The 26,840-nt window shown below is 37.8% G+C and overlaps 1 protein-coding gene across 4 annotated transcripts in view; it reads left to right on the forward strand.

Moving 5' to 3' along the window:
- sash1a (SAM and SH3 domain containing 1a) overlaps positions 1 to 26,840 on the forward strand; it is a 292,094-nt gene that overhangs the window by 186,150 nt on the left and 79,104 nt on the right. Inside the window, exon 1 of one of the 4 annotated variants that reach the window (XM_073811410.1) lies at positions 7,685 to 7,759. The exons of the other annotated variants lie outside the window; for them this stretch is intronic. The gene's annotated coding sequence lies outside the window, so the exon portion shown is untranslated. Of the gene's footprint in view, positions 1 to 7,684; positions 7,760 to 26,840 lie in introns of those variants that run through there. 4 annotated transcript variants of the gene reach the window in all.

A 26,840-nucleotide genomic window follows, 5' to 3' on the forward strand; every position in this document is an offset into this window, starting at 1 on the left:
CTCTCTGCCTTTCTCTCTTTATCTCACTTTATCTTGTTCTGTCTCTAATGCGGTCCGAGCTCAGAGTCTGAAACATTCAGTTAAACTGAATTCAACATTTATAGGCGAAATAAAAGCAGATTGAATGGCTTTTAATGGAGAACACTCATGCCTTTAATAAATAAGTTAAATAATTATTGTGGGTAAGTTGATTGTTGTACTACATGATTATGGAGTAAATTAGACAAAAAGTTGGAGTTGGTGGCTGGTCAAATGATTCTGGAATGACAGAAATGTTCATGTGACTCTTCCTGTAGTTCAATTGGTGTAGCATTGCATTGCCAATGCAAAGGTCATGGGTTGAAACCCCAGGAAACACACATACTGATAAAATGTAAAGCTTGAACGCATTGTAAGTTGTTTTGGATAAAGGCATATGCATTATGTAAATGCATAAATGTACATGTTATCATATATTATGCATAGCTGTATATTTTGGGATAATTGAATGATCAGGCTTCTCCCAAGCTTACATTGAAAACAGTATAACTACTCTACCAAAAAGCAGATCTGTTTCATTGATGCCTATTTCGAAGTAATGTTTACAAGCAACATATCAATAGCAATTATTTCAGTTAATATTTTAAGGGCCTCCTAAATATGCGAAGTAGACATATCATTGTCTACTGCCTTTGACGTCTTTGCTAAGGAAAATCATATGGGCGGGCTGAGCAGCTGCCAATAGACCCTTTTACTGTTTGTACACAATGATGACGTGGCAGCGTATGCGCGCGCATTTAGGCAACGGAAGTATCGTAAGAATCAGCAGTGAAGCAACACAAACAGTAAGTTATTTTAAAAAAGTTGACTTTATCAACATTTTCAACACAGCTACCAGATCCGTGTACTATAGTGGAGTGGATAGAAGACGTTAGCAGATGGCCAAAAATAAAGTTGCCAGATACATATATACGTATATTAGTATATTATATTTGAGCAACCAAACGCAACAACAAGACATTTTGATGCTGGGAAACCGTTTTAATAAACTTTCTGAGTTGCTACCACGTTAGAACCAATGGGGAATAACACTTCTTCCGTTGCCCAAATGCGCGCGCAGGCTATTTGATCACGTGAGCTGTAAAAGGGTCTATTGGATAGCATAGAAACACTATTAAGCAAGATCATAGCTAGTGTAGTGAAAATTGATTGATCCTAAAGAGCCACAGCTTTTGCTTAATGCTGTTGAAAAGAAAAGGAGTCCAGAGGAATAACCATTCACAACTATGACCCTTCAGATACTCTCTTAAAAATAAAAGCTTCTAAAATGTTCTTTGTCAGGCGGTACGGTTTCACAAGAAACCTTTAACATACACTGAATCTTTTTGTTGCACAAATAGTTATTTGTTGTGGAAAAGGTGTATATACGTTCTCTATTAGCCTCATTGGTAGCATTATTCATTTAACTTAATTCTCATAATACTCTGCTGCCACCTAGTGATTTTCTCTTTCTCTCTCACACACTCTTTATATCTCTCTCTCCCTTCTGTATGTCAGCAGCTCTCCTGCTGTCAAATACAAAAGCCAATCAGTGGTTCTTGTTGAGAAAGGATGGTACGAGTAAAAAGAGCCATGTTGATTCAGTCGGTGAACTCACACACGCATACATTAACATTTATGTTTACATACCTTTCACACAGACACCTGGGCACATAATAGAAGATGAACACAATTACCTTACGCACACACTAGCACACAGACCTTCAGACTCATTCAGCCTTTCAATCAAACATACACACACATTGCTGCTCATTTACATATAAATTGCAGTAAGTAGGACATCGCTGCTAAATTCCTCAGCAGAAGCTTGTTTAAAATTGATGAGAGCTTTTGTTCGAATGAGGATTGAAAGCACAGGGGAATCGGCAGAATACACTTAGACAGTGTGTGTTAGTTTACCTGTGCATGTATGTAAAAGGGATATTTATGTTAGAAAGGTATGCATATTTATCTGCATTCTCATTTTTGAAGGAATGAATAACAAATGATTTGAAATCCTTGAATAAACAAATGTACATCTGCTGCTGTTTGATGTTTCAGAAATGAAAGTATATTTGTCCCCATCACACCATCATTTACATTGGGCAGATTTGCATTTTGCAGACCCTTTTATCCTAAGCAGTGCACTTGGGGGAACCCATAACCTTTTGTGCTGCTAACGCAATGCTCTACCAGTCGAGCTACAAAAACATCAACCAGCAAGATTGGGGGTGTGTTGACAAAATGAATGTGTTAGGGCATTTACATCATATAATTCATGAAATTATTTTAATGTTAGCAAGTTTGCAGTAACCATCACATTGTCAAAAAAAAAAAAAAAAATCAACGAATGATCCCAAGCTGTCACTGGGGGAGTACCCTTTAAATAAATGTCCTATATGTTCCATTTAGGTACAGATATGTATACATTTGGTACCAATAAGTAAGAAGTAGGGATGCTAAACAATTAATCGCGATTAATCGTTAGCAGAATAAAAGTTTTTGTTTACATCATATATGTGTGTGAACTGTGTATAATAACTTTGTATAAATAAATGTTCACACATGCATGTATATGTTTTAGAAATGTTTACATGTGTATATACATTTGTATATTTATGTATAATTTATATTATATATAAATATAAATACTTAATATATAAAAAAAAATTCTTAAAATTATACATGAATGTGTTCATATTTGTATATATACATATTTCTTATACACAGTTTACACACATATGTGATGTAAACAAAAGTTTTATTCTGCTAACGATTAATCGCGATTAATTGTTTAGCATCCCTAGACTAAGAAGGTTATTTTTTACCATATTGTCAGCTGCCACAGAATGTCCGTTTGTTTATATCTTATTTTCATTTATACTTAAATACTTAACTGATGGAAGCTGGGATCCTGCCCTTTGGAAAATCCTTACATGCATGTATCTCCATCGTTCCCCTGAAAAGTTCACAAGCACAAAACAAGTAAACAGACCAAACAGAAAAACTTAAATTGTCATTCTTAATTCTTGTCACACATTTATTGTTTATCAATGTTTTTCATTGTGCATAAGAGATTGATTAATTTACTGTGCCCTGGCACAGAAAGCTAAGCTATACTTCAGAGGGAATAAACAATAAACCCTTTATCAAGTGCACATGTACGAGGGCTTCTCAGATTGTTTGGATAACACTTTGTAATTTTTTTTTAATTTGCTTAAAGGGACACTCCACTTTTTTTGAAAATATGCTCATTTTCTAGCTCCCCTAGAATTATTAAACATTTGATTTTTACCATTTTGGAATCCATTCAGCTGATCTCCAAGTCTGGCGATAGCACTTTTAGCATAGCTTAGCACAATCCATTGAATCTGATTAGACCATTAGCATTCAGACCCGGAGATCAGCTGAATGGATTCCAAAATGGTAAAAATCAAATATTTAGCTCTAGGGGAGCTGGAAAATGAGCATATTTTCAAATACATTGGAATCTCACTTTAAACAGTTAAAACTTTCTAGACAACCATGTGCTTGGGTGACCATAAAATGTTTGATAGTGTTTATGTCTTTAAAATTAAAAATAGCTAATAATAATACTACAGTATACAGCTATTATCAGCACACTCCTGCTGATAAATGTTTTTAGTTGTACATCCCATGGTACATTTTTGGACTAGCCTTAGATTATTGTGACCACATGAGCTGTATATCGTCTAAGCACGATAGTTTAATAGCACTCAGAAAAATCAGGTTAGACGTTGTTCTGAGATCTTTGGATCAGTAGACTTGGAGGAGCCAGGAGTAAACGGAGAGCATCTTAATACCAGAGGTTTAAATCTAAACTAGAGCACAGAAATGCTATTATTACCCATAATTCATGGGATGGCTCGCAGCATGTCTTGAAAGAGCAGGCTTTTCTGTTGGACGTTTCCTCTAAACCGCCGTCCTCTTTCCCTGCAATTACACAAAACACACTGTTTTACTACAAAGCTTCTTCAAAGTATCCAGGGGACGCAAACGTTCCTCTGTAAGAGCACATAAGATATAATTGATTAGTCAGAGACATTTTAAGCAAACATCTTATGGGCTTCATTTCACTCCAGTTCATTTATTTATTTATTTATTTTACATGGTTTCCTAAATGGGTTTTCTCATGGCAGTACTCAGACTACGCTAATGAAATTGTAATGGTAGAGATGCGGTCAATCTCACATTTGCTAAATGCCCACCAATCAACCGCTTCATTGTGTGAAATTGCAGTTAATCTCATGTGGCTTACATCAAACAATTTCAAATGTCAACCCAGCAAGTCTCTTCAAAGCAATGATTGATGTATTTGACATTGCACTTGACTTGTAAGATTCAGTTGTCTGTATGAATGTCTAGGTCACTAGAGTTTGCTGTCTTGTACTGTGACCTTCTCTCAAAATATGACACTCTCAAAATGACTTAGTTTTGCTATTTTGGCCAGCCAGGGAGAAACATGGTAGGTGGGCAGAGAAAGAAAAAAACAATTTGTCTCTTTTTTGTTAACATAACATAGAGTAGCTAGAATTGTATTCATGCAAATCTGACACAATAAAACATGGGCAGTATTTCAATTAAATGTACTTTAAACACTTATTTAATTACTTTAGTGTATTTTGTAATTTGTATTTTGCAGGTGTGGAAAAAATAAAATGCAGTTAGTTTGTAACAAAATAATTTGAGGGAGTGTATTTAAAGTATTTTTTAAATACTTTAAGGTGAAGTGTTTTGTGAAAAATATACAGTCTACACACACTGTTTGGATTATAAAAGGACATCATACCTACCTTTTATGAAACAGCGCGTACGTCGTAACTCCACTGAAATGTCCATGCTAAGAAAGCATTCACAATATAACATTTTATTATATATGAGAAATATTGATATTCCGTTGGATTTTGTATAAAATATTCATCAATCCTATTGTTTTCAATAATTGCGCGATTCTGCTATGGAAAAGGCATTCGCGGTCAGGGCAGTTAGGCTACATTCACACTGCAGGCTGAAATGACCCAATTCCAATTTATTTTGCCCCTATGCGACCTGTATCTGATCTTTTCACGACAGTCTGAACGACACAGCTTCGATCTTTTCAAATATGACCCAGGCCACTTGGGTATGTGGTCTTGAATCCGATACGTTTCCGATCTTTTGAAATGCAACCTCTGTCTGAACGGCCAGGCCACATGTATCCGACCCGTACGTCATTGATATGCTACAAACATCATAATTCACACAGGATGTCACAAAAGGTCGCATTTAATTGGAAATTTGAACGGCCTTGCAAAAAAATAACACTTTTTCAAAGTATTGGAATTGAGCATTAAGCCCTGCAGTGTGAACGTAGCCTTTGAGTCTCATGTATAAAACAAATCCACTCCACACATATTATGATTATTATGATTAATCATATATATTATGATTCAAGAAAATTCTCAGTCTGTTATTTTTTCCCCCTATCCCCAACATTTTCTGCTGTAACATTATAAAAAAGACTTTTATTGTGGGAGTATTTTTGTATTTTCAAAATACTGATTACTTGTATTTTATTTAAATAAATTTTTTTACATCAGTATTTAGTATTTTATTTTGTTACATTTCATGAGGCAGTATTTGTAGTTTGTAACAAAATAGTTTTTGATGTATTTGTGCCCACCTCTGTTACCAGGAAACGTGCGTTGTCGTTACCGGAAGATTTTTAGCTTATTATTAAACCTACATATTAGCACAACACTGCTTATTTGGAGCTCAGACCCAAAGGTAGTTGCAGTTGCTGTAGTTTTTTTTTCTTTTTAATTTATTTTCAAATGTCCATGGTAAAATTAGTTTATACAACCTTGAAATTATAGAATGTTTGTAGCCTTCGTGTTTGTTTTTCATAGTACAATAAATTTCACTTAATGTTATTAGGGTGGGGGAGCACGCTTAGTCAAGCAACCAATCAAAATCTGACCTTGCCTCACAGACCGTCCTTTACTAATATATTGCTATTTTAGCTTATTATTCACTCTAGGAAGACATTACACTAGGCAAATGTGGTTTTTAAATAGCACATTTTATCATTAAAATCCCATTCAAAATGAAAGGTGATATGAGGGGGCGGGATAGTAGCCCCCCATGGCACCAGCCCTGGTTTAGAGCCCTTTGAAGCTGGGTTGAAACTGCAATTTTAAACTGCATTGAAACTGTAAACTGTTGGGGTCCAATAAAGTCTATTCAATTGAGAAAAACCCTGGAATGTTTTCCTCAAAAAAGGAAAAGGTTTCTTCTTGACTAAACAAGTAAAGACATGGGTGTGAGTAAATATCAGGATTTTATTTTTATAAAAATTGAATATTCCTTTAACCCCCTGAAGCCTTGTGGATTTTTTCTGCAAAGGATGGATGGACTTTTTTGGGCTTCAAATCTGAAGCAGCAACATTAGAAAGCTTGGGGCATTTTCTAATATAATTGTGATTTTTGGGGTGAACTATTTCTTTAAAAGGTAGTCGACCGAGTACCAAAACAAACTTGAAGCCAATCAGCAGTAAGGGGCGTGTCTACTAACCGACATCATTGCCTGGGTTGCGTTTGTGTTGGGGCGGGTCTATCAAAAGAAGTTCCAGATTATATTGGGGTAGGGCTTTTTTGTTTAGGTGATTTCCAATATCAACATTGGCTTTCAGAGATCATGCACCCCGCCTTTAACACATGTGCATGACATTACCGTTATCACAGATTCACGTTTTTATAGTTTACACAGTGACGACAAGGCATTGTTTTCAAAAACTTTAACTTTTAAACCCACCTTCAAAAGTTTGCCATTACCATTGCCATGTAAACGAACAGTCAAACCACATAAAAAACTTTAGTGTAAAAACGGCTCCTCAGATAAAACAGCACACTTCTCCTCCAAAAGGATTCCAACCTGAGCTATCAGTCTGAAATGTAATCCTTAAACTAAATATTAACAGTGATTCTTGCCTTAGCAAACACCACAAATAACAGGCTGCAAATTAGATGTACTAAACAAACCTCCGACTCCCTGCAGAAACTGTTGATTTTCCTGCATCAAATGTCATGCATTCCCTCAGTATTCCCTTCCACAGTATGTGGGTCATGTATTAAAATCTGAGCTCTGCGTATAGTCATTGAGAGAAAGAGTAATGTGTTTGGCTCTGGGCTGTGTTTTAAAGTTTGAGGGAGGATGCTGGCAGTGGTTAACAGTAACAGGAAACGCCAGTCATCCCTCAGGAGCCAATCAGCAGTTACACCAGTTACACTCCAGCCAAAGATGTTTCGCATCTCTATCGGGACCACAGCTGCGCTCTGTAAATGTGTGTTTTATTGTCACAACTTTAGTAAGGGCCCATTTCAGCCGAAAACTACTAGGAATTTGTGTGTACGTGTGCGTTGAGTAAGCGTGTGTATGCATATGCTGGCTTTTATAAGCTAAGAGAATAAATCTGTTGATCCCGGCTCTATTCTGCTGCTATGCATTGTTCTAATTCCCTACTGTATAGAGAGAGAGAGAGAGAGAGAGAGAGAGAGAGAGAGAGAGAGAGGGAGGAGGCGTGGAGGAAGCTGTACATAGGGAGGAGGGAACTTAAAAAAGAGGAGGGAGGTTTACAGAGTAATAGAACAGAAAAAGAGAATAAAAGAAATAAAGGCAAAGAAAGAAGGGGACTGATCCGTCCATCCTGAGTGACATTAAAACAAAGGCATCACCATACCGGTGAGTCATGTTCAATTTATAATTAAATTTGCTTTTATAATAATGATTGAATATTCTGTTAGTGTGCATTTGGATCACTCTGGGTGTTAAAATTCATCACTAGAGAACTATAAGGGATCAGCAAAAGTCTTGTGTATTCAGTACTGGAAATTATATTTGTTTGGTAATGTAGTGATTTGTTCTATAAGTATCTTTTTTAGTTATTAGATATACTCTTAAAGCAATATACCTGTCAAATACAATGCATTTTGTCGCTTTGGTCACTTAGTTTCTACAAACATATAAAAACCTGTTGATGGTTGCACATTGACAATTGAGGTCTATAGGGAAACCTACAACAATTTGCTCTCTATGCATATATGAGTTAACTTTATTCTTTGTTGTTTATGCGTTAAAATGCTTTTCTGTGAAAATTGAGATGGTTTGGAAATTCAACACAGGACTTTAGCATCTCCTCTCAGGAACAGCTGTATGAATGTGTGCTATTGTGTAAGAGAGACAGAGATATATATATTTGTTGACAGATGAGGGAACGATGCCATTGCCACTAGTATTAATCACTGCTGTCTACTGTATTGATGTCATTTAGTAGCAAAACTCATTCAAACAGCACAAAGTCCAGCTAAATACCATCAGAGCTCTATCTGGGACCACTAAAGCTTTTACTCTGTAAATGGACCAAGAAGTATTTGCCCTTACAAATCACTTATGCATACAAATGTGAATTTGGTTTGTTAATACAGAAGAACATAGCAGAAGCAAAGGCATAAGACAGGAATACAGACAATGATGTTGGAGGACACAAACAAAGGCTCATAAGCACTACAGGCTCCATGCACAGCTACACATTACAGTAGATCCCAACAGTTTAGAAGAGGAAGTTAGACAATGAGTCGAGTTTGTGTTGTGACGAAAACCCTTGCGTTGACAATGCAGTTTCACTAACAAGCATTGAAACGCACATACAAACAATCGAAGCCCCTTGTGTTTGACTTCCTGTCTGGAAGATAACCAACACCATCTGGATCGATTCAGGATCACAATAGGAGACAGAAGGAGAGAGAAATACTTCAATTTTGTTCACATTGCACGCAAATCCAAATTGGCGTTCACATTTTTAAGTCTCCCAGGAGAATTGTGTTGCTTAGAGGTTGCTCTCTCAAATGAGACCTTTTAAATGAATGTTGAATGTATAAGTAAAATAATCTTACATTTTCATTTTGATTGCAGACGTGGCAAAATTGTGACGTTGTTAAGATCTCTTCTGAAACTCTGGGTCTTTATCTCAAGTAATATATCTGAGACACTGGAGACTTTAGCAAAGTCTGCTCTTCCATTTGCTCCCTTTTTCATTTGTTCTCGTTTTAATCTCATTGATGTCTACACTCTAAAAATGGCTGGGTTATTTTTGACCCATAATGGGTAAATATTGGACAGAACACACCGCTGGGTTAAAATTGACCCAATGCTGGGTTGTTTTAACCCAAATGCTGGGTTATCACACCCATGGTTGCATAACATCAACCTAACATTGCGTCATTTTAACCCAACATGTGTTCTGTCCAATATTTACCCATTATGGGTAAAAAATAATCCAGCCATTTATAGAGTGTATGAAAAAAAATTAGGATATTACAGAGATCTCATCTGTGATTTTTTTTTTATTATGGGTGGACATACACTCACCGTAAGGATTATTAGAAACACCTGTTCAATTTCTCATTAATGTAATGGTGTGGGATGTTTTCTTGGCACACTTTAGACCCCTTAAGGGCGATTTATAGTCGTGCGTAGGTCCTACGCCGTAGCTACGGCATAGGCTATCCGTAGCCTGTGCGTAGCTCTGCGTAGCCTGACGCGCACCTCACAAAATTTCTAACAGCGCGTCGGCTCTACGCGGACCGTAAGCGCTGTGATTGGTCCACCAGAACCCCTCCCGTCAGGTAAAAAAACTGTCATAGGTATTTCCGTTTGAGACGGTGAAAACAAAGATGAGCCAAGTTGAGGAGTGATTTAACTCAAACTGAAACATAAGTCGCTGTTTATTTACTTCCATCATTGCTGGTCTTCTCAGATTATACACAACAAGTTGCTATTTCTTCTTTCGTTTGTGGGTTAACTTGCTTAGCTTCTTCTTCTGTGACGACTTCTGCTGCTACTGTGGTTACACGCGTGATTACTCCAAACCAGCGGTTTCGCGTGTGTTTGCACGTCGACGCGGACGGCGACGCACAAGTATAAATGAAAACCGACGCGGAACCTACGCCGTTGCTGCTACGCCGTAGGACCTACGCACGACTATAAATCGCCCTTTAGTGCCAATTCGGTATTGTTTAAATGCCACGGCCTACTTGAGCATTGTTTCTGATCATGTCCATCCCTTTATGACCACCATGTACCCATCCTATGATGGCTACTTCCAGCAGGATAATGCACCACGTCACAAAGCTCGGATCATTTTAAATTGATTTCTTGAACATGACAATGACTTCACTGTACTAAAATGACCCCCACAGTCACCAGATCTCAACCCAATAGAGCATCTTTGGGATGTGGTGGAACAGGAGCTTCGTGCCCTGGATGTGCATCCCACCAATCTCCATCAACTGCAAGATGCTATCCTATCAATATGAGCCAACATTTCTTAAGAATGCTTTCAGCACCTTGTTGAATCAATGCCACGTAGAATTAAGGCAGTTCTGAAGGCGAAAGGGGGTCAAACACAGTATTAGTATGGTGTTCCTAATAATCCTTTAGGTGAGTGTAGATCAAATATACAAATATTCTCTATTTTGCCTGTGTGAACAAAGCTAAAGAGTTTACACAAGCCTAAAAACATCCTTAAACCGGTAGAGCTCCAATCCTCCCACCATGAAAATTGCAGGGGCAACAGACCTCAGCTGCTTTTTATGGAGTGGCAGTGATTTGCTTAAACCACTGGCAGCTTCATCACTGAAATCACCATAACTTCAGCTCTCAGAAAGAATGGCATTCCATTCTGATCACAGTTGTGTGTTGCCATGGCAATAGTAGCTGGTACCTGCTCACCAGACCCCTGCTGTTTCCTCATTGCCCATTGTGAAGGCTCCCTTATGAATATGTGGTAGGATTTATTGTATTTCGTGTACACATCGCCTTAGGGACAAGTTCATTTTTGCATTACTTCATAGCTTTAGAATTGTTCAGTAGTGATGTTTAAGGCGTGCATTCTTATTTGTGTTGCTTATGATTGGGGAATTGAACACTGCTTATGTATATTAAGAGTGTGTGATTGGTTTCTAAATGATCAGACTTTTGCCTAGTGGAAAATTAAACAAGCTACATCTCGAGAGTAAACATCAGAATAGGGGTGTGTTCTTCTAACATGGCCCATAGCATTCAAGATTAAAACACCCTAGCAACCACATAGCAACACTCTGCCAACCACCCTCAATATCACCCTACCCTCGTGGGATTTTTGAGTCTGCAATATTTTTGTACATTGCTATAATTAAAATCATAGCAATGATGAGAAATTATATATTGTAGAGTTTTTACCCAAACAACAGACAGTCAAACCCATGATGTCATTTCCAATAATACATGAGTGTTATTCAAAGTATATAATCAAACCTTTCGGCCTCTGCTGTAAAAATGACACACACACAGCTGACTGTACTTAGGGAATATTTTGGGGATGCTATATTTTTGGGAAAAGAACCCACAATCTTTGCTGTTAACTCTGTATACTCTACCTACTGAACTACAGGAACACATGAAGATGCAAAAACCTTTTAAGTATGTCTGACATGTTTTCTTGTAAATGAGCATGTTTACTTTCAGATTCTTAATGAATTCTGTCAACAAAGTGGTATGTCTGGATGACCTGAGGCTAGGGTGCCCATTTGTGCCAGTTCTACCGGACACGTCCCGAACATGTTTTCAGGTTCGTTCTCCGGAAGTCGCGTTGCTCGACTGCATACGTCAGCACATTTCAGTTAAAATACATTAGAAAATTAAGATTTATTTCTTTTAAGACATACAATCATTGTAGTTTCATTCTTACCTTGAAATGTAACGGTTGCTTTTCTGAAATGAAACCCGAAATATTAAACCTTGATGACGTATGCGGTCGACCAACGCGACTTCCGGAGACCGAACCCGAAAACATGTTCGGGACGTGTCCGGCGGAACTGCCACGAATGGCCACCCTACCTGAGGCTGGGATTAAGCAGATTTGAAGCTAAAGTATTTAATGAACGTATAATACGTGCCGAGAGCATTCGGTTATCATTATCTCATTTTTGGTGTTTAGTGGCTTTTGCATTTGAGCCTCTCATAAATAAACACTATAAAGGAAATATATATACAAGTGTATAAAATTAAATTAAATTAAATAATGTTTATTTATTTGTCTCACTGTTATGTTAAGGTAAAAGGTTTGGATATTCTGTAGTAATTTAATGCATTTCACTTAAACTCAGAAGTCATAATAAATAAAAAATAATATACGTTTATTACGTCACAATTTACATAGTTACGCAAGCAGCATGTGTACGTGGTGTGTTTGACAGAGATTGAGTAATTATGTGTTACTTGTTGTGTTGGAGAGTCAAGTTTTCTTTCACTGAGCTCGGTTTCAAAAGTGTGTCATTCTCCAGATGTGTGGTGACCTCATCCAAACTGAACATCAGGCTTTACATAGACTCAAACTGTAGTGAACCACACAGCTGGCGCATGAGCAAACATGTCATAATGTGCGTGTGTGTGCGTCTTTGCTGATGTAGTTTAGTAACGTTTATCTGCCCCAGTGTACAGTAAGATTGTCTTATAGATTGTGTCATCTGACTCTACACCAATCATTTCGCTTCATTCCACATCAGTGATGTACAAGGGTGTTGCTGTTATGCGGAGGTGGCACAACACAGAACCATGAAATTGTGCATGTGAGCGTATGCCTGAATGAATCCATGTTAATGTGCAAACATTCAAGAATATCTGTGCATTGCTCTGTAACAAATAATGAGAGCATTCACCTTCATATTACTATCTCAAAAAATCAAATCATAAACTGGTTTTGTGTGTGTATGTCTTTTGTACGTCGTCCCACAGCCACTGTGAACAATGAAGTGTGACGCTCCCATTCTCCTGCTGTCCACCCTCATACATTGACTGTAACACACAGACACATCCTCATGATCATGTCTATATGAGTGTGCATGTGTGTGTCGAATGAGAAACAAGTTTCTTCTGTTTCTCTCACTGTAAAAAATGTTGTTCTGTAATGAGCTCATACCACAATGCTGTCGTGTGGTGACTGTTAACATATACAACACACTCACAGACTTACAAATGAATGGATGAGCAGAGAGAGCACAGAGAAAAACTGGAAAAGCTTTGTATGTGTTTGCCGTTTCGTGAACATGATGCAAGAGTTTCATAGAAGTCAGAAATGGCAAATGAGTGTTATTTCTGTAATATAACTAGACTGGACTGTGGAAAGATACAGTATATGGATATGGGTTACACAAAAAAGCTAAGAATTGTTTTAGTATGTGCATATGTTTAATATTGTGTTTTTCTAAAGATGGCAAGAATAAAGAAAGAAGGAAAGCTTAACTGATGTCACCCCCTTATTGTTAACAGATGTATTATTCTTCATTTTTGATTCATGTCTACATGTGCCTATGTGTTTGTTGATATGTGAATATCACAGGTGTGTCTGGTTTAAATCTGCTTACTAAATGTTCCATGCTACAGTAAATCTCTTTTAGTAATGCCAGGCGAGACCGCCCTGTCTGTAATGCCACGTTTCGGCCCATCCTGCCCTTCTTAAAGGGATAGGTCACCCAAAATGACAACCAACAAAAAATGGATCATTGAAGGGATAGTTCACCCAAAAATGAAAATATATAATTAATGACTCACCCTCATGTCGTTCCAAACCCGTAAGACCTCATCGTCGGAACACAGTTTAAGATGTTTTACATTTAGTCCAAGAGCTTGTTGACCCTTCATTGAAAATCTATGTACGCTATACTTTCAATGTCCAGAAAGGTGATAAAAACATCATCAAAGTAGTCCATGTGACATCAGTGGGTCAGTAAGAATGTGTTGAAGCATTGAAAATACATTTTGGTCCAAAAAATACTGTTGTGAAGTGCATGCACAAGACTAAAATCACATGTCTGCAATGACGCGGCTGACGTGTTATCTGGTGCGCCCCAGCTGTGTTTTTTTTGTGCGCCTGGGCTTCGTTTACAGTCTGAGGGAGATGCACGCTGTAAGTAAAAAAAAAACTTCGCAAACATGTCTGAGGATAACACGTCATCTGTGTCACTGTAGTCACGTGACTTTAGTCTCGCGCATGCGCTTCACAACATATGCGGAAGATAAGACAATGCTGAATAAAGTCGTACTTTTTGTTATTTTGGACCAAAATGTATTTTTGATGCTTGAACACGTTCTAACTGACCCACTGATGTCACATGGACTACTTTGATGATGTTTTTATTACCTTTCTGGACATGGACAGTATACCGTACATAGATTTTCAATGAAGGGTCAACAAGCTCTCTGACTAAATATAAAACATCTTAAAGTGTGCTCCGAAGATTAACGGAGGTCTTACAGAGTTCAATAGCGATTTCTGGACCAGTCCTGCGCAGGAAGTAAAGCCGCGAAATCAAGGCCCCACCCTCGCTTCCACAGAATGTGCATATCACAGCTGTCAATCATGACGTCACACCAGTGTTTTATAGCATGAACCTCCTAAGACCTGGATTTCCACATATATGGACATCAAATTTGTTTGATTTTTGCACCATTATTCTGTGTAACTGGAACCTGTTTTACACAAACATGGACAAATACACTGCTTCATGTTCTTAAAAATATTTGGTTATTATATTTATTGGTTCTTCCTAACCCGAAAATAGCTGGAAGAAATCTGAAAAAAGTCAAACCAAAGCTCGGGTCTTAGAAGTTTAAATTATGACTTAAAAACAAACTTGTATAAAAACTACAGTAAATGACAGAAAACAGCTTCGGAAAAAAGATAATTGAAGTGTAATTAAATTGTTTAGTTGGTCTCAAAAGTCCCATTGAATAATGGGGGAGGCGGGGTTTACAGTATGACCTATACTAGGACCAGTCACTGGGGGGAGATCGAGACATTTTGGCTTCACTTTTCAGGGCTTGTGCGGCACTCTTGAGCACAACATGCGCTAGTTTATGATCAATTCAGAAACATGCGTGCACGTGGTTTCTTGTGAGGAAAAATTGCGGATAATAACCAAACTTAAGACGCTGCGGACAAAATACACCAAGTGCATGATTACAAATACATTACATGTCACGTGTCTTTACTGGATCTTTACGGGATGTGTGTGAATTCACTTACAGATTGGCGTTGTGAATGAACCAAATAATACGATCCCTGGACATGTTTTCCATGTATTTATCATAATCTGTGTGTGAAAAGGGCTTTACGCTTTTACACTTTATGACAAACAGTAATATCAACAAAGATGTCCTGATTTCTCTGGTAAGACCTCGAAGACAACTAATGTTCGTTTATTTGAAGTGAGTTTGACTTTGTATAATCTGGCAGAGCAACGTTTTGATGATACATGCAGTTTTCCAGTAAAAATAGAAAAACTTTGTTGTTAACTATAGACACATATTCACACACAAAACTTTTTTTAGGCGGGACCGCGTGAAGCCATAGAGTTGTTGACACAGCATCTCTACAGTACATCCCTGTGGACTACCAATTGCTGTTTCACTGCCTGCCGTAACAGCGTGGCTTAATTGTGTATCGGAAAGCTCCCGCTGAGTTTGATGTGTTTATGAATATCAGTCTCACATTACAAACCTGGATAATGGGGCTTATAAAGTCGAGCCCACCCTGATCAGTGCCAGCAGCCTTGTTGCTAGATATTCTTTCCCTTTCATCCTGAACCCCCAGCGGTGAGTTAAGTGGAGTGTAGTGTGTGTTTGTCTGCTGGTGTCTGGTTCCTGTAGTATATTAATGGAGAAAGTCTACCTGAGGGGGAATAGGTGTTTTGGGAGCAGAGATTGAAACGGCCCATTTAAAGAGTTTGGTTTTTTGCCCATAGCGGCAGGAGTTCAAGCAAACACACACCCTTCGCCCTCAGTGCCCGGCTGCTGTTCATTTTACACCTGGGTCATGATGTTTAATTCCTGTCGGATCAAACAGGTTAAAATGTCTGCAGGACTGAAATAATAATGTTGATGTGATAACACTGTTGGTATGAGCAGATTGTGTGGCTTTGCACAAAACACACTTAACGATCAAAAGTAATTGGGGGACGTGAACCAAAAAGTTTTTACTGTACATTTAATTGTGTATAAGAAAATTGCACAAGCTACAACATTTGATCCCATGCCTTTTTTAAGATTGGATTAGAGAAAGTATTTTAAAAAGTTACATGAGCGTAACTGATCTATAGTTGTCATCAACGTTACAGTAATTGAGTTAATAAGAGTTTGATTTGTTGTTGATCTTGGCTGGCTCGCTGTTCAGATGATTTATTACAGAACAGTTTTTGAGCTTTTGAACTGCCTCGCGCCACACTCTTTCAAAGGCAGCCAGAAGCAATCAAAGCCTAGCCCATCTCTGTTTCCCTTTGGCATTATTAGACATTCAGAGGGAGCCTTCCTGAGCAAGAGCTTTCTGATGTTGCCAAATAACACACAAGCAAAAAGACAAGCGCTATGTGTGTGTGTGTGTGTGTGTGTGTGTGTGTGTGTGTGTGTGTGTGTGTGTGTGTGTGTGTGTGTGTGTGTGTGTGTGTGTGTGTGTGTGTGTGTGTCTGTCTGTCTGTCTGTCTGTCTGTCTTTTGACAACTTTTGGGAACAGGACTCATTAATGTTTAATCTGAATTTTGATTTGCTTATAAATATATATTGTACTGTGCAAAAGTCTTAGGCCACCATGCTACCATTAGATTTGTTGTTTTTGCAATTGTATAGTGATCATATATAATTATTTCTTAGTCTCTTTAGTAGAATACAACCAGAAAATACAGGAAATGTGGATGTAGTATTAAAAACTATATAAAAGTATACGCTGAAGTGTCAAGTATTTAGGGTAAACTCCCCTTCCACTTGAGCAATAGCAGGAAACTGCAGGATCTCTCAAACCTAAATGAAATTAAATCCTATTTCTATTTCTAATTGAATGACTTCAGGACTTCAGTCTCTTCAAAAAAGCTCAAGATGTGTTTTTTTGCCAAGAAAGTTAACACAAAATACTGAATGATGCCTGAAGAAGACATTTAGTTCTAAAAAATTTTTGTTTTTAATTTTGTGTACATATTTCCTGTATTTTCTGTTTGAATCTTAAGAAAGAGTGAAAAATAAATATGGATTGACATTAAAACTTTGCTAAAACAAAAAAACTAGTAATGGTGGTCTAAGACTTTTGCACAGTACTGTGTGTATATGTATATAGATTGAACAGTTCCAGTACTGTTCAATCTGCAGGTTATTTAGTGCTCTAACTGTGCGTTCACACCAGACGCAGTAGAGGCGGCAGTTCGCCCATAGTTGGACACTTGAACATTTTGAGTTTACTTGGTTCATTCGCGCGTGAAATTCTAGTCAATCGACATTCACGTGGAAATTCACGTCATGGGACTGGCTTCTGCGACACTTCTCGCTTCCTGTAATCACGTCACTACTAGAGCAAGCTCCTGATTGGTAAACGCACCGAGATTTTCCGCCAAAGTTACGATTTTTCAACAGGTACATTTCTAACAGCAACACTCAATTTGCGTCATTCGCGCGAACTCGCGTCTACTGCGTCACGCTTAAAGCTCGATTTATAGTCAGGAGTAAGTTCTACGCCGTAGCTCTGCGTAGCCTGACGTGCACCTCGCTAAATTTTTTACAGCGCGTCAGTTCTACGCGGACCGCAAGCGCTATGATTGGTCCACCAGAACCCCTCTGCGTCATAGGTATTTCCGTTTGCGATGGTGAAAACAAAGAATGGTCAAGTTGAGGAGTGATTTAACTCAAACTGCAGCAATAGTCGCTGTTTATTTACTTCCATCATTGCTGGTCTTCTCAAATCATACACAACAAGTTGCTGTTTCTTCTTCGTTTGTGGGTTAACTTGTCAAGCTGCTGCTTCTTTGACGGTCACGCTGCTACTGTGGTTACACACATGGATACTGCCTACCAGCGGTCTGCGCGTGTTTGCACGTTGACGACAACGCAAAAGTATAAATGAAAACCAACGCAGAACCTACGCCGTCGCGGCTACGCCGTAGGACCTACGCACAACTATAACATGCCCTTAACGCCTCATTTGCACCACGAGACCACCAGACCAAATTGAAATAATTTACACCTGCCGCTCTACTCACGTGGTGTGAACATAGCATAACCCATCCTAAAGTTTGACTTCTCAGAGTTTTTCAAAATGAAAGTAAATCGGGTTTAAATGTCAGCAGTTCCTGTCAGGACTGTTACTTTTGTCATGCTACTAATACTGTTGCCTTATATGGAAGATTTATAGTGTTCCAACTGTTAATTTTTTTTTCAACAATTCAAGTTTGTACTGTCAGGTTGCTTTTGAAAATTTGTATAAAAGTGACATTTTAAATGAACATTTAATTTTATTATTTTCTGCAAAGATAAATGACAAAATATGTTTGCAGTTACATATTAACAAGGTCATAGTAATGTATATTTACAAAAAGAAAGAATAACACAAAAAACTATCTTGTTTTGTTTTGTTGTGTTACTTTTGACCCACCTGCGTGTTATTTTTGTTCCTGATGTCAGGGTCAAAAGTAACAATGTGCTATTTATGTTCAAAGTGAAATTATACTGAAGTCATTTAACATTTGTTCAACATTTCACCTGGTATTGATAGACCACACTTTTGAGTTATTGACCACAGCAAAAAACATGTCTCTGTCTAAAACATTATCTTTATAAATTAAGTTTTTCAGAACAATGGTACTTTCTCCCCTGCTTTCCCCTAATGTTTTTATAATGTAGGTTGGTAAAACAACTTAAATTTCGTAAGATAAGGCCTGGATTAAACTAAACCCTGTTAAGGAAACTACCCCACAAAATATAGTAAATAATGGCATTTTTAATTTAAAATTGAGTTAGGTTATAGTATTTAGTAGTACAGGTTTAGCCATATTGTGGGTCCAGTATTCTCAGTAAAACATCATGACAAACAACTTGTGGAAATGTTTTACTGCTCCTCACTATATAAAAAGCTCATGAATTGACCAAATCATGTTTTTCTTCCGATCTAATTAAGTGCACATGTTTCTGAAAGGGTTGGGTTTAGGGGTAGGAGGTAGAAAACATCATTAGCCTGAAGTAAAATCAATGAAAGTCTATGAACATCAGCTCAGTAATGTAGCGAAACACACCCGTGTATGTGTTTGACCTCAAATCCTTCATTGCGGCAGCAGTCTATATTTGAGCGTTCATGTTCTCAAACCACACACTTAAGTAGTCTCTTTTAATCTGTTTGTGAAGTTGTTATTAGAAATAAGAACTATGACTTATTTTATGTGAGTGGTGTGTGTTTTATTTTATTTTGTAAATGATGGTTGTAACCAGTAAAATTTTTGTTCAATAAACTCAGCGATTTAATGGTTAGGTCTGGTAAAGTCATTTTGTGTGTTCAGGGTTCTTTATATTTGGTGCTGAAAATGGAAAAACGACATACCAATGTGTCTGTGCTTGTGTGTGTGTGCGTTTAATAACTCCAGGGGGCGCTGCTTTCTTACAAGTGCAAACTGCAACATTGTCTGTCTGTCTGTCTGTCTGTCTAAGCTTTTAAATTTAGCGTATCTAAAACGGCAAACTATCGAATAAAACAACCTTTGGTTTTTGGTAAAACCTTGTATGTACAGTGATTCAGCTTTTGGAGTACATGCCAGTAGGTTTGTCAGTGAGTAATCCACCTCATTGTGAAATTCATAATGCTCAAAATCCATGGCTGAAATATTATTTCTGTTTCCATAGAAATCAGCTGTGGTCTGTCTCTTGTAGTCGAGCCAGAATAAAGATCAGTTCGTCCCATACTCGTATACACACAGGTACCCATGGCATGAGTGTTTATATGCCTGGCATTGCTGTTGATGGCAGTGTTTGGAACAGTCAATGGCCACTGGCCACATCGAACACTCATTACGCCCCACTCTACTGTAGACAGAGTAACAAAACTGATCCAGCTGCCTCAGGCCAACAGTCTCCTGCTCTCCAGCCCTCCTGTGTCCTCCTCCCCTCTGTTTGTGGTTGGCAGGTAGTCAACTCAATTTCTCGCCTGCTGATTTTGCGTCTCTCCCCCTCACCTCCTTTTTTCTTTATCCTCTCTTTATTTTCTCTTTAGAGAAGGAGGATTAAGAGATAATAGACAAATGCGTTGTTGGCCTTTAAGTGGCTCTTTTGCTTGCTTGTGGATCTTAAGAGGTTGCTTTAAAAAAAGGACCTGAGATAATCAGGGAAAGCTCCTCTGCCTTTCTAACACAAACACAAATTTTGAGAATCTGTTATTCAGGAACTGCTATGACATACATACATTAGCTTTATAAACTATGCTAACTGTGACAAAATGTTAAATGTGTCATAAGTCGCACCATGGGTATATTTGTAGCAATAGACAATAATACATTGTATGGGTCAAAATTATCATTAGGATATTAAGTAAAGATCATGTTTCCTAAAGTAAATATATACAAAAATGACTTATCTCGGCCAACTCAGCTTACTTTTGTGAGCTTTTCCATTGGGTGCAGTACGTAGTACTTTTTTTCGTACCACCTCTGTTGGGGTTCCAAGCGATCCATTAATGTCTTCTTTACTACCTTATCAATACAAGGCAAATCTGATCGAGAAAATGCAGATGACGAAGCTGATCGATCAACTTTACCAGCGCGGCATGATCAGAATGTAACAGATTGGTAAGGTAAGGATTACTAAAACATTAAAACCATGTCTGCATTTGTGAATGTAGAAACTACAAACAACAGGTGCTACTCTAAACTGTACAAAACATGCGTTTAAATCATGATTTAGTCAGAAGTAAATTCTTTAAATATGAAAACATAAGCTACTTACAGGCTGTAAGTCAGAAGGGGGCTGAAATATGACCGTTTTGTCCATGTCAACAGGCTAAGGACGTAAACTGTTGCCTACAATCCTTGATTACCATGAATTTACCAGTAAATAAAAAAATGTGCTGTTCACACACGCAGTGACATTCCATCTTTTTACCAATAAGACATCATTCACAAATCAGTATCAAAATACCGTTACACCCCGTGAGAAAGCGGAAGTTATCTGTGGCGCGCCGCAAGCTCAGTGTTGTAATTGTAAACAATCCACGTCCTTCATATCCACAGTCCGTATTTTGTTGTTTTCACATCCGTGGAAAACGCTGATGGTCACGAAGTTGCTCATGACCAAACAAAATTGCATTAGGCGATGTCAAAACAAAATTGCGTCTTAAACAACAGTACTGTTTGCACAATAGGCTTCACAGAGTTTGTGCGAAGGACGACGGCAATTCGGCAAATAGATGGTAAGCTGTTTCAAACAACTTTTGTGAAGAAATGTGGATGTTAACTTCAGGTGTGCTCTACTTAAAAAGCTTGTGTGTGGAAACGTCCGTAAACAGTGCAGGGGTAAATGCGTCATCTGTATCAAAACGTTCTGATTGGTCAGCGCGGTCTAACTTCGTCCATTCTAAATGCCAGTAATCTGTATATTTTACTTAATTACTGGTGATCTTACAATTCTTACTGGTAATTTACCAGTAAACTACCAGTAAAGACACTATGTGTGATGCAGGGTTCACACCCGACGCGGTAGAGGCGGCAAGCGTGAGTGATTTACATGTTAAGTCAATGCAAAGACGCGATTAGGCATCCTGCGGCGATGTGCGAATGGCAAGTTACACGCAAATTGAGCATTGCAGTGGGAAACGTGCAAATTCCAAAATCTGAACTTTGGCGGATTTCCGTGCTGGGTTATCCAATCAGGACCTTGCAGTATTAGTGACGTAATTACAGGAAGCAAGCGGAGTCTCAGCGGAGTCGCAAAAGCCCTTCCCATGACGCAAATTCGCCACGTGAATGTCTAGAATTTCAAACGTGGCTTTCACGCGCGAATGAATCGAGTAAACTCAGATGTTCAAGCGTCCAACTACGCGCGAATAGCGCATTTTTGCCACCTCTACCGTGGCTGGTGTGGATGCACCATAAAAGGGACTAATAACTTACGAATCGTTTACTTTAAGATTTGTACCTTTTGCTTATCTTTAACATCCCAGCTGATACCTGACCAACGATCACCGGCAGAACCGCTTAATCTCCGCTAAATCTCCATTTCCGTTCTCCCAAGGGTTTTTCCCTCCTAGGACTTATTTTTTCCTCGGATAAAAGCCTGGGGTTTTTTTTCTCCTAGGGGGTTTTTCACCCCGGGGAGGCAGCCTTTTTGGGCTTTACCTAGCTTCCTCTTCTATACGTTGCTTTAGTAATACGTGCAATTATAATATTGAGTCATAGCCGCAGCAAATTTAACTGCTCATGCTATCATGTATTTTGTTGTGCTATCTGTCGTTTTCTGTGCTTTTCACTGCTTCTATTTATGTAAAGCTGCTTTGAAACAATTGACTTTTGTGAAAAGCGCTATATAAATAAAATTGAATTGAATTGAATTGAACATGTACTAATACACACTTACACATCAAAGGATGTGTAAAATCGTCAATTGGAAAATAGGGGCTCTTTAAGATTATGATATTTACCTTATAAGCCTGACCAGCACACAAACCTAACCTTTATGCTGTATAGGATTATATATAAAGCAAAACATGATGTGGATGATTTATGAGATTTTGAAATAGTAAAGACTACTTCAAATGTCATTTTTGACATGTTTTTGTATATTTGTACATACATTTATTTGATTTTATTACACAGTTTACTGAAATACTTCATTCTGATTCATGTTGGTAGACCATCATGTTAGCAATCATTGATTTAAACACCAGGGAACATACAGTACATGCTGATAAAAAATAAATGGATAGGTTAAATGCACTGTACATCTCTTCTGATGAAAGCGTCTGCCAAATCCATAAATGATTGCTTTGGTAAAATGAAAACGGTGTATTTGACATTGTAGAGTTAGGGGTACATACAGTATGTTTCTGTGTTCCTTTTTCATTCATGCAAGGCTTTACATTGTGTGCAGAATATCAACCACTTCCCTCTGTTACTGTGTTTGAGCATTGGACTGAAGTGTGTTTATGAATATTAATACAGCTGTATGCATGTGTGACAGACTGGCCATGTGTAAAGCTCCAATCAGTTCAACATTTTTCTTGAATATAACTTCGCTCTCCGGCGGATTGGTTGCTATGGCGACAGGGATGTTTGTTGTGGGTGGGAAGCAGAGACAAACATTAGCATCTGGCGGACCGAGCTCCCTTCCAGTGTGGCGTGGCACAACCCAACATAGCATGGCCAAGACAGGCATCTATACGTTATTACTCGTTATTTACCCCAGTGCCTTTTAAACTCACAGATCAGATGAGTGAATCTGAAAGAACTGTATAAAATGATTTTTGCGCTGTACTCGATCAGACTTAGTAACAGCTGTTTGTGTGTGACGGACACACATATCTGGGTCTTTCACAAGAATTTACAAGGCTTTATTATTGGATTGAGCCTGTGTAGTTCTCATGATGACTGTTAGCTGTGGGAAGCTGGACTTACAGAAGATCTTACAGATGAAGTCAGTGGAAAATCAGCGTCAGACTTTTCTTATCTCACTCTTACACGTATACAGTACAACATTATTGCATATATTTATATAACAACCCCTATTCTATCTTTAAATGGGACATTTCATAAGACTTTTTTAAGATGTAAAATACATTTTTGGTGTCCCCAGAGTATGTATGTGAAGTTTTTGCTCAAAATAGCATTTAGATCATTTATTATAGCATGGTAAAATTGCCACTTTGTAGGTGTGAGCAAAAATGTGCCGTTTTGGGTGTGTCTTTTTAAATGCAAATGATCTGATCTCTGGGAGTGCTGTGGTTGGATAGTGCAGATTAAGGGGTGGTACTATCCCCTTCTGACATCACAATGAGAGCCAAATTTCAATGACCTATTTTTCACATGCTGGCACAGAATGGTTTACCAAAACTTAGTTACTGAGTTGATCTTTTTCATATTTTCTATGTTGATAGAAGCACTGGGGACCCAATTATAGCACTTAAACATGGAAAGGTCAGATTTTCATGAAATGTCCCCTTTAAGTCAAAGTTAAAAACCTATCCCTTCTCCCTGTCATTTTGATTTAACTATATTCCTGTTTTGTTGCTTTTATCTTGTTTGTATATTGTTTTCCTTTAGCACTTTGAATAGGTTTGCTTGCTTACTATTGCAGAGGTACTTGTGTTGGTAAAACTGGGTGCATTTGTAAACCATAACCTTTTAATATTTGTGTATTTGTCAGAGGTTTTTATCCAAATTCACTATAAGCTATATATTTTATTGGTATGTTTCTTCACTGAGATCAAACCCATTACCAGCTGCGCTGCTTACACAATACTCTACCAGTGAGCTACAGGAACAAAGCCTGTGTTGAAAATAACTTTGTATAGCACTTATTATACCATTCCTTCCCTAAGACAAATTGCTCTATTGTTTTTCCTCCCAATTGTAAGTCACTTTGGATAAAAGCACCGGCTAAATGTAGCCGAAATGTAAATTTAACATAATTTTCATGCGTGAAACTTCTCAACTAGCAAAAATTACCTTGCCGTGAAAAAGCCTACCCTTAATGTTTTTTATAGATTTGATTTATATTTAAACAGATACATTAAAATTGATATTTCAATAACTCTATAGAAAAAAAATCCAAGAAATTAAGCATGAGGGCTGTGGAGTCAAATTAGTTAAACTGTTACCTTTCTAGGGGCATATTTGTTTATAAACATTTAATGATTTGATAGCTTGCACAATGCAAAACATATTGTTTGTCTGACACTTTACAAATCTTATGAAATGTACTGAAAAAGCCTTTTCATTTTGGAAATGCACTTGTGCCATAGATTGACTCATTTGGCTTAATGTTGTCATGGGAAATGCTTATTTTGCCTTTTACCCCAACAGTAGTTGCTTTTAGTACTGCTGTGTTCTCATCAGCCTGTAATTATAATAGTAACCAGCAGGTGGCAGTAGTCAGCTCTATGTGAAATCAAATGACCCATTTCCATTAGGCACACTGGTGGCTGTGCTCTTTTTTTGTAACTTTCCTTTGGGAGAAATAAATCCCAGGATGAGAGGTTTCACAAACGCATACCAGTATTATAAAATCATCATGTGGATATAATTTCTCTGCTCTGTGACTTCTTTAGAAACAGAAACTGGTTTAGGGTTGGTTGTTTTTATAAACCAAATGTCAAATAGTAATTTTAAAATAGTCAATGTTATCTGATGAACAGATTTATTGTAAAAAAAAAAAGTATTTAGCCATTTGCTATGCCAATTATACAAAATATCATTGCTAATTGCAAGATATCACCAGGCTCATGAACGCACATAAACACATATTAGTGTGCATCTTATTGTACCAGTTAGCAGCCTTACCCTGATTAAAGTTCACACAGTACCAAATCCCCAGACAAATGTGAGCGCACATAGGCTGCTGGATTGTCCAGACACAGGCAAACACTGAGATCAGTTGGCCAGACTAATACAGTTGAAACAAACACGCTTCAGCTAGCTGTTTACTCATAAACACAAAAAAACAGGGATAACTGGCATTTCAGTACCCTTTAGTGCTTGGAACCAAGAGGGAATGTAGGGATAATGACAAAACCAAGTGCTTTAGGAAAACATTTCCTTGAAACTTGAGTGACTGGTAAAGGAGACAAGCCATGGAAAATAAAATTGAATGTGTACACTAAGGGGCGTTTTCCCGGACAGGACTTTCCCTAGTCCCAGACCAAAGTGCATGTTTGAGCTGTTTATATTTTAAAACACCTTGCACTGTTTATGATATCAGTACCATTGTTTTGTCTCAAGATGCACAACAGTACTGTTTTTTGTAAGGTTTGTTTGTAATAACTACTTAAATGTCTCAAAATAACTAATACCTAGTCCTGGATTAATCTAAACCCTGTCCAGGAAATAAAAAATGTTAGAGCAAGAGACTTATAACAAAATCACCCATATTTTGGCTAATCCAATGATATCATGATGCATTTCACATTGTCTTATTTGTAATGAAAGTGATCAATTGAATCTATAGAATATGCGTTGTGTCTTAATACTTCATATTGTATAGAATGCATAATAATTAAATCTTTTCCATTTTAATGTAAAATAAGTATTGTTTTGTATGAATATAGGTTAAAACGTATAAACAATCTCATAAATGTACCATAGATTTTAAGTGACTGTAATATTCTGATGCAGAAGATCATTAAATGCTCTGTGATGAACATAATCAGTAAGTTCACTTTAATAGTCAAATTATTGCATATATCCATATTTTAGAGTTTTATTACAGCAGATCACAGGGATGTTTGGCTGTCTGCAGAACCTCAGACTGCAGGTGGTCAGTATTTTGGCACTTTTCATGTAAACAGATCCAGAGAACCGGGCCAAACTGGCCCAAGTAGTTCCGGCACAGAGCAGTTGCATACCAATCAAAGGCCTGCAAGAGAAACACTGTGTGCGTATCACACAACTGCACCATCATCAGCACCACAGGTGCAGAGAGAAAGACATAAACAAGTGACTTGACGGTTGGAGTCCACATGGGATCTGCTCATGCAGAACGCAGCAAAAGAGTTCACAAACTGGAATGCAAAACACTCACAAAGTTTTGCACAACCCGCTTATATTTTTGGTAATTTATTGTTTTAATTTTCAGGCTCCAAGAACAGTGTAGCATTCTTAGCTCCGACTTTCAAAAACATGATTATGAGGGGAAAAAACAAATAAAACCTCAGCCCTAACCACTACCTGAAACCCAACGTCACTGGGGCAAAAGCAAACCGAATAAGATTGTACGGTTT

Source organism: Paramisgurnus dabryanus, chromosome 12 (genome assembly GCF_030506205.2).
Source record: "Paramisgurnus dabryanus chromosome 12, PD_genome_1.1, whole genome shotgun sequence".
Lineage (NCBI taxonomy): Eukaryota > Metazoa > Chordata > Actinopteri > Cypriniformes > Cobitidae > Paramisgurnus > Paramisgurnus dabryanus.